The sequence below is a fragment of the Neltuma alba genome, unplaced genomic scaffold (genome assembly GCF_004799145.2).
Source record: "Neltuma alba isolate B1F8T4 unplaced genomic scaffold, ASM479914v2 tig00011392_pilon, whole genome shotgun sequence".
NCBI classification, from domain to species: Eukaryota; Viridiplantae; Streptophyta; class Magnoliopsida; order Fabales; family Fabaceae; genus Neltuma; species Neltuma alba.
The window spans coordinates 43047-51441 of NW_021636083.1; the positions used below are offsets into that span (position 1 = coordinate 43047).

General features: G+C 31.2%; 1 pseudogene; it reads left to right on the forward strand.

The window, feature by feature from the left end:
- The first annotated feature begins 3924 nt into the window (after nucleotides 1-3924).
- Nucleotides 3925-5021, forward strand: LOC114712682 (F-box/kelch-repeat protein At1g74510-like; annotated as a pseudogene).
- Nucleotides 5022-8395: the final 3374 nt, after the last annotated feature.

Below are 8395 nucleotides of genomic sequence, written 5' to 3' on the forward strand. Positions count from 1 at the left end.
AATGAGTTTTGATTTTAATCTCTATATTTTTAATGAATTTTGGTTTTGGTTACTATATTTAATGGTATTAACAAAATTGATGTCACTATTGCAAAACTAAAATCAATGATTTGAAATTATAAGAATCAAAACCATTAGGACTAAGACAACGATTTGAAACTATAAGTATCAAAACTAAAATTTAATCAAAGTGTAAGGACTAATAATATTAACTCAAATAATAATCCAATTACTACAAATTTAAGGATCAACAGAAATGTATACACATATGCTGGCCAAAAAAAGAAAAACAAGAAGAAGAAAGAAATATGTACGCATAAGTAATTCCTCCATATGAAAAGGAAAAGAACAAGAAAGAGAATGCACGCAATTCACAAAAATCTCAAAAAGTTAAAGAATTCAAAATTCATAAAAAGAGAACAAATAAAAGAAAGTGAGCATTCTAATTAAATCTGCTAGAAATGTCAAAACTCAAATTAAAGCATGCACTTTTAACAAATTTTTAATTAGACCAAGAGGTCTTATTAGGAATTGTTGAATATTGTTAAAAGACTAAAATATCCTTTATAATTTAAAATAATATTATTCAAAAAACAAAAAAAATTAAATTGTGAAAACTTGACGTTATATAGAACTTATTTATAAAAAAATTTCATATAAGAAAATTTGGAAATACTAAGGGCAAAAAATTGACAATGCACAATATAAGATTTTATACTAAATCTAAAATATTGATAAGAAATTTATGGGAACAAGGATTTTTTTTCTTGTAATGGGAACAAGAACCTTTTAATTACTTGATTCCAACACCATTAAATTAATAATTTTTTTAGTTAAAAAATCAGTTTTGACCCAAAAAATAGTTAAAAAATAAGAATATTAATGTATTAGTTGATTTAAGCATCAAATTTGTCATTTCTTTCTTAGATGTTCTCATCATGTTATATTTTATCATCTCATTACTAACATTCGTACTAATAATTAATATAAACTTATATTAGAAATCTAAATAATTTTTTCAGTGTTTCATGGAACGGATGGAATAATATGAGCTGCTCAATATAAATTTATATACAAAAAAATCATACATCTTAGTCTTTTAACAATATATAGAGCAAGAAAGAGTGAAGCTAGTGGATTATCTGATAGCATCTCAAGAAAAAAGAAGCTAGATCATAAATCGATTGGAGCAATTGCCAATTTACTAACTTAAAGCGGTATTTTAGTCTTTTAACAATATTAAAAAATCCCTAATAAGACCCTTGGCCTAAATAGAGATTTGTTAAAAGTGTGAGCCTTTATTTGGATTTTGATATTTCAACTGAATTAAATTGAAATTCTTCCTCAAAGAAATCTTTTTAATTTAAAGAAACAGAGAATCCTATCATATATTCAATGTATATTCACACACACGCCCACGAAATAAACACATCCAAAATTTGAAGTTGAGCATTTGTTCATCAATGATTTGTGTGCATTGTATTTTTTTTCCCCCTCAAAGTTTGTTCATTGTATATATGATTCACCGAAAACGTGAGTCTTGATTTCAGTAATTGTATCACTTTCCACTCTTTCTTTTGTTTTTTTTTCCTTTTTCTTTTTCCTTTTTTGATAAAGTTTTTTCCCTTTTTCTAATTTTCAGTTTCATCCATACTTTTACGGCCAGTTTTCTTTGGTGACCTTCCACCATCCAGAAGTTTAGAATTAAATCCATTTAAACAAAAGAAATGCATATTTGACTAGCGCATTATATTTTATAGAGTTCAGGAAATAAAATGTGTATTTATGACTCATAAATAGTATGGATAGATTCTTTGTATCTTTTCTAGAAGATTATATTTATTATATCTATTTTGAATTTCAACTCCAAGTGAATATTATTCTATTAATCCTGTTTAACAAATAATGCATAAAAGTAAATAAGATTGTTTTTAAGAAATACCAAATTTTACTTCTACATTTTTTAATAAAATCACCTTAATTTGGTATATAGTTTCGCAAAATAAATGATCTTATTAGAAAGTAGATATGTCGAACAAAATAATAGAAAGTAGATCATGGTCAAATTTTTAGTTTAATTCATAATCTTTTTTATAAAATTAATTGTAATCTAATGCTTGCCACATTTATAAGAATGCACATTTCTGTGACATTTTTTTCAGAACATTAGCCAGATGTCCAGATCATAAGAAGAATAACGAATTATGCAATAATAATGTAATAACATATTCATTGAACTGCCAAATTCTCTATTAAATTAACAAATCACTTATAGTAATGATTGCCATTCTAGCTAGTTTTTTTAGAATGATTTTATAGCGTGTTTTTTATGCTAAAACATGTTTGAGTTACAAAATTAATTTAAAAATAAAAAATATATTTTAATCTCAAATAAAACAACCAAAAATTGAAAACTACGCTAGAAAATCACGAGAATTTTTTTCAAAAAAAATTAATGAAAAAGAATGATAAGGGGAAAAAAAAGGGTAATTATACCTTCAAAAACGGGCATTTCGTAGTTTGACATCTAGGCACGCAATCCCTAATGCTGAGCCCAGTCTGGCTAGGATCATGTAGTTAAAAACTTGGCTTATAAATAGTCTTCCATTGCTATAGTATTGCCATACGCCCAATACAATAGATAGAATAAATCACAGAAATAGATAGAGGGTCTTAGCGTTGAAGTGAAGAGGGCGTCAATGAAATAAAGTGTTAGACAGAGGAGGACTCCTTAGTGATTTGCAGAGAAACAAAAGTTAGTAGAATTCGGGAAAATTTTCCAACATCTCTCTTTATCTAATTTGTGAGTTTATCTCCTCTGCTGGGTCTCGATTTTTATGTATGGTTGTTTGATTACTCGTTGATTTTTATCGAACTTTTTTGTATACTTGTTGTGATTTATTTGTATTAGATATAAGGAGAAATAGAGGGAAGATATGTAGAACTGTTGGAAACGAAAATAATGTGTGATACTTTTCATGGATATTTTCTTGATGCTGGAAACCCCAAAATTCTATTATTTTGAAATTGATTTTATTTCATTGATATTTTTATGTTTTTGGTGTTTAAATCTCAATTCTTTTCTTGGATGTGTCCCTTGGGCCAACTTAAGAGATCAGATTCCAGGAGCTCTCTTTTCTAGTACTCAATCACTCAAATTTTCGCTCATTTATCTTTTAAATTGTATGGTATAACATAGCGTCGGAACCATATTTTGAGGGATTATATTGAATGCATACAAAGTTTTTTGCCAATTTCAACCAAAACACCTAGTAAAAAATTTTACATTCAAAATGCACTTTGTTCTAAATTGAATTGAAAATTTCCAATTAATAAAGACTGTTTGGAATTTCTTTTTCTTGATGTGAAAATATCTCCATTCATTCATTGGATGTGTTTTCTTGGGCCAACTTTTGAGAGGTCTCATTTTAGGAGCTCTCTTTTTTAGTACCCTATTACTCAAATTTTCACTCATTAATTCTATTTTGAATTGTGTTGTATCACATGGCCTTTAAACCATATTTTGAGGCATTACGTTGAATGCATACAAAGTTTTTCACCAATTCCAGTCAAACTAAGAGTCAAGTAAAAAATTTTACATTCAAAATACGTTCTGTTCTAAATTGGATTGAAATTTTCCAATTAATGAAGCAACCCTTTTTTATATTAATTGTGTGACGGGCTCGTGACATTGTTTTATGATTGAGCATGAAATCAACAAAAGTTTGTGAGTATGACATATGCAAGCAATGCTATTGATTTTATTCAAATGACTTATTTCAATTAATATAATTGAGTGTTTTTTTAAACTATATTAGTGATTGCAACGCATTGTAGAGTCTTCTAATCATGCTTCAAAAGTATTACATTTTCAAGCTCACTTGATGTGAAAAACAGGTGTGCATTCATAATATTCATTCTATGATGGAGCACTCAAGAAACCAGCACAATGGGGAAGAGGAAGAACTAGTTTTGTTGAATGATTCAAGTTTGCTTTCCCACCAACTTGGGAGAGACCTTTCAATGAATTGTCTAATTCGATGCTCAAGATTTGATTATGCAACACTGGCCTTGTTGAATAAGGATTTTCATTCTCTTATTAAGAGTGGACTATTATATCGTCTAAGGAGAAAGGCAAATATTGTAGAGTATTGGGTTTACTACTCATGTAGCCACCTTGAATGGGAGGCCTTTGACCCAAACAGTGGCCGCAGGATGAAGTTGCCCAAGATGCCTTTAAATGAATTCTTTCAGAGTTTAGATAAGGAGTCATTGGCTGTTGGCACAGAGCTTCTTGTTTTTGGAGGGGATGTAATGTCTCCTATCATTTACAAGTACAACATTTTAACAAACATTTGGTCCTCAGGCATGTCAATGAATACACCTAGATGCCTGTTTGCCTCTGCCAGCCACCATGAAATTGCTTTTATAGTCGGGAGGCTGTGATCCACTGGGGAATATCTTAAGCTCAGCCGAACTTTATAACTCAGAGACAGAAAAATTTGAGATTCTTCCAAGTATGAATATATAAAGCCAGGAAGTTGTGTTCTGGTTTTTTCATGGAGGGGAAGTTTTATGTAATTGGTGGGATTGGTGATGGGGGCATGATGCAACTTACTTGTGGAGAGGAGTTTAACCCAATCACAAAAACATGGAAGCTAATACCTGATATGTTGCCAAGGCGAACAGCCCCTCCTAACAAGGCACCTCCTTTAGTTGCTGTTGCAAACAACATATTATATGCTGCGGATTATGGAGAACAAGTGGTAAGAAGATATGAGAAAGAACAAAACTCATGGGTCATAGTAGGGGGACTACCTGAGCGAATGGCTACAGTAAATGGTTGGGGATTAGCCTTTAGGGCTTGTGGTGATAATCTAATTTTCATTGGTGGTGTAGGTGGAAGAATGGTTAAGGTATATTCTTGCATCCCACAGCAAGGCGAAGCACTACAGTGGAACCTACTTGCTAGTAATGACTCAAGGAACTTTGTGTTTAATTGCACAGTGATGGGGTGTTAATGATTTTCAAGGGTATTAATATGTACTCTTTTCATTTCAAGTAGATGAAAATCAACTAGTTTGCAATGATCTCTATTTTAGGTTATGAATAAATAATTTCAGAACTTTTGCATGTGTTCATGTTGTTCCTTCTATTAACTGTTTCATTTCAATTAGGATCCTTTGGGCATAATTTACTCAAATATTCTGTTGCAAAGAAATATGTGTTCGTGTTGGATGTTATTCTTGTATCTATAGAAGGGAAGATGGAGAATAGCTAAGAAGCTTGGCCAGATATAGTATGCATGCAACCATATTAATATGTTAAATGCCACCTATAGCTATGCATTGATTCCTAGCCATAAATCTCTAACTTAATTTTACTTGATTAATTCTATAACAAGTACAGGGAACCACGCCCCAAAATATAGCTATTAGAGTTGGAGGATCCAAGACGTTATAAGATCTTCTTTTTAAGGAAATCCAACTAATGTGGGACTCATAACAAAATCGTTATCATTCTGTGATATGATATTTTGCTTCAAGGCATCCAAAACGTGTCATGTCTTCTATCAGCTTAACTCTTTGGGTTTTCATATTCATGAACTCATATCATTGTGACTAAGTTGCTGCTCATAATAAAGCACGGGGTTTGATCGAGACATTTATGGATGATGATTACTGAATATTCAACAACAGTGAAACCTTTAACTATAAAAGGCGGCCAACAAACAAGAGTTCGAGATGAATACTTGTAAATGTGTCAGTTATCTCTTACACTTAGCGATAATTGGATTTAATTTTAGTATAAATAATTAATGCACTTGATCAGCATCAACTTGTACGCATACTTCGAAATCAGGCAAGAAAAATCGTTCAAACGCAGATAGCAATACACACACACATGACTAAAAAAAGGGAAAATTATATTTGAATATATTTGCCATGCAAATTGATACAGATTTGTTATGGATTTGGGACACATCTAGGCCTTTGTGATGGACTTTGTATAGAATGGTCTGTCACAAATTTTGTGGCTGCAAAAACCTTTTTGGCGGGTTGTTTGGAATGGAATTAAACTTTTCGATCGTGAAATCTGTCACATTATTATGATTAATTTTTGTCCACCACAACTAATTTAATGGCAATACATAAGCACTCGACTTGAGGATTTTAGGATAGAAGAGATTATTGCAAAATTCAGTCATTTAGTAATATTTGAGCTAGTTTAACGAAAATTTCATTCCAGCAAGTTTTCAATGATTTTTTAATAGATTTTGAAGACAATTCAACTTGATGTAATTAGCGTTGTCGTTAGTTAAATAATTCTTTAATTATAGGGTTAAGGTACTAAAATGTCCTAGAAGTATCTGTTAGAGTATAAATATCTAAGTATAACTAATTTATAATATTGGTTATATTAGTTAGATTAGTTCAGTTAGAATAAAACTGATTGAACAGCTCACGTGTAGTCCTTTTCATAATCTGTATATATATCCAAGATGAAATAATAGAAAAGTAACTTTCCCATTCTTATCACCATGTTCACTCCGTAACAGTATCCATGAAGGAGCATTCAACGCCTGGATTTTTTTTTTTTTGGCTTTAGTATGCCTTGGTGGTATAATTTTGTAGCAATTCCACCCTGAATTTGACACTCTCTGACGTTGACCATTAGTTGTCGTAGCTTTGCTGATATGGCACTCTAGGCGGCATTCAATATACCAACTCAGCTGCTGCCTAGTCAATTCAAGTTCACATCCAAAAGAAAAAATTAAATTAAATATTGAGAAAATTAATTATTTAATCTTTATATTTTGACCGAGGTTATCTCTTTGTGACTTAGTCCTTATAGTTTCAGTGAGCTTATAATTCAATCCTTATGAGTGCCACATCTTATGAAGATGATCCATGTAGATTCAATGCTGTAATTTTCTTCTTTTAGTTACTTTCTTCTTCTCCACCGTGGCACTATCTTCTTCCCCATCTCCATTTGCCGTCACCAAGGGCGCAAAGCCTCGCACTGTCACTGCCACTGTCATCTTTAATTTATTGCCACCCATCCTCAAAAACTTATCTTTTCCGGCAAAATGGCTATAGGAACAGATTGGAACTCCCAAAAACAGTTTTGCTTGATGCCAATATTTTCTTTGGGCATCATCCTTGCAAATTGAATTAATGAAGATGGTTCAAATCTTTTGAAGTTCAAAGCTTCTCTTGTTGACCGGCAAAATCATCTTCAGAGAACTGGAATTCCTGTTTACTCATTGCAATTGGAGAGGTGTGCATTGTGATGATTCAATGGTAACTTCCGTAAATCTTCATCAGCTCAATCTGTCTGGTGCTTTATCAATTGGAAAGGTTAGGGAGACGGACTTGGAGGAAGTCCCCAGCCCTACAAAAGCTCCGTCGGCTTATGATGTTTTAAAAACACAAGTAAAATTTCACCGACTTCAATAGACAACAGTATTAAAAACACATATTAATGTATGAATGTTTAGAATGAAAATTGAAAAAAGAAAAAACGTGTCACAAAATCCTAGGAAGTAAAGAATTGAAACAAAGAAGAAAAAAAAGGGCCAGTTTGTTTAAAACTAAGAAAAAAAGTAATTTTTATTGATTAAATATAAGGGAGTACGTACAAAGTTCTTGGGGTAAATTAATCCGCTTCTAACTTATTTTGATTAACTAATCAAATAAAATTATTTTGTAAGTTAAAAAAGAAAAATTAGTGAGCTTAAAAATTATAAATAATTAGCAAGCTAAGCTTGTAGTAGACATAGACTTATCAGTTTGAGGTTAATGATGTTACCTTCATTAACACTGTTAAGTATATAAAACCAAAGCTGAGAAAAATGTAAGGATGGTAATCAAAACACGTTAAAGTATAAATAAAACGGACAGCTTAAATGTGTGATTGAGGAAAAAAATTTGATTTTAAGGTAAAAAAATTGATTTTCTACCATAAAATCCGATTTCGTACGTTCATATTCATGCTTGGTTTTCTTACTTTCAAATCCTATTTCATCCATTTAAGAGTGTGCAAATATGTGCAATCATTTTCATTTTCAGTGAGTGCAAATCTTTATCAACTATATGCAACATATTTTCGATTATATACAAATTACTTTCATATTAAAGAATTTTGCTTATGGTTGAAGTCTCACATAACTAAAAAGAAGTTGTGCCCATTGAAAATAATGGCACCAGGTCCTTTTGACAAAAAAAATTTGTCAAATGATGACCTCCCCCAATTTTTCCTAAAAAGGGGAATTTCGGGATTTTTGTTATACTTTTAATGAATTTTGGCTCTGGTCTATTGTTAACAAAGCTAATGTTGTCAAATTCAGTTCCAAGTCTTTATGAAATTATAAGGACTAACAGTTTGGGTGAAA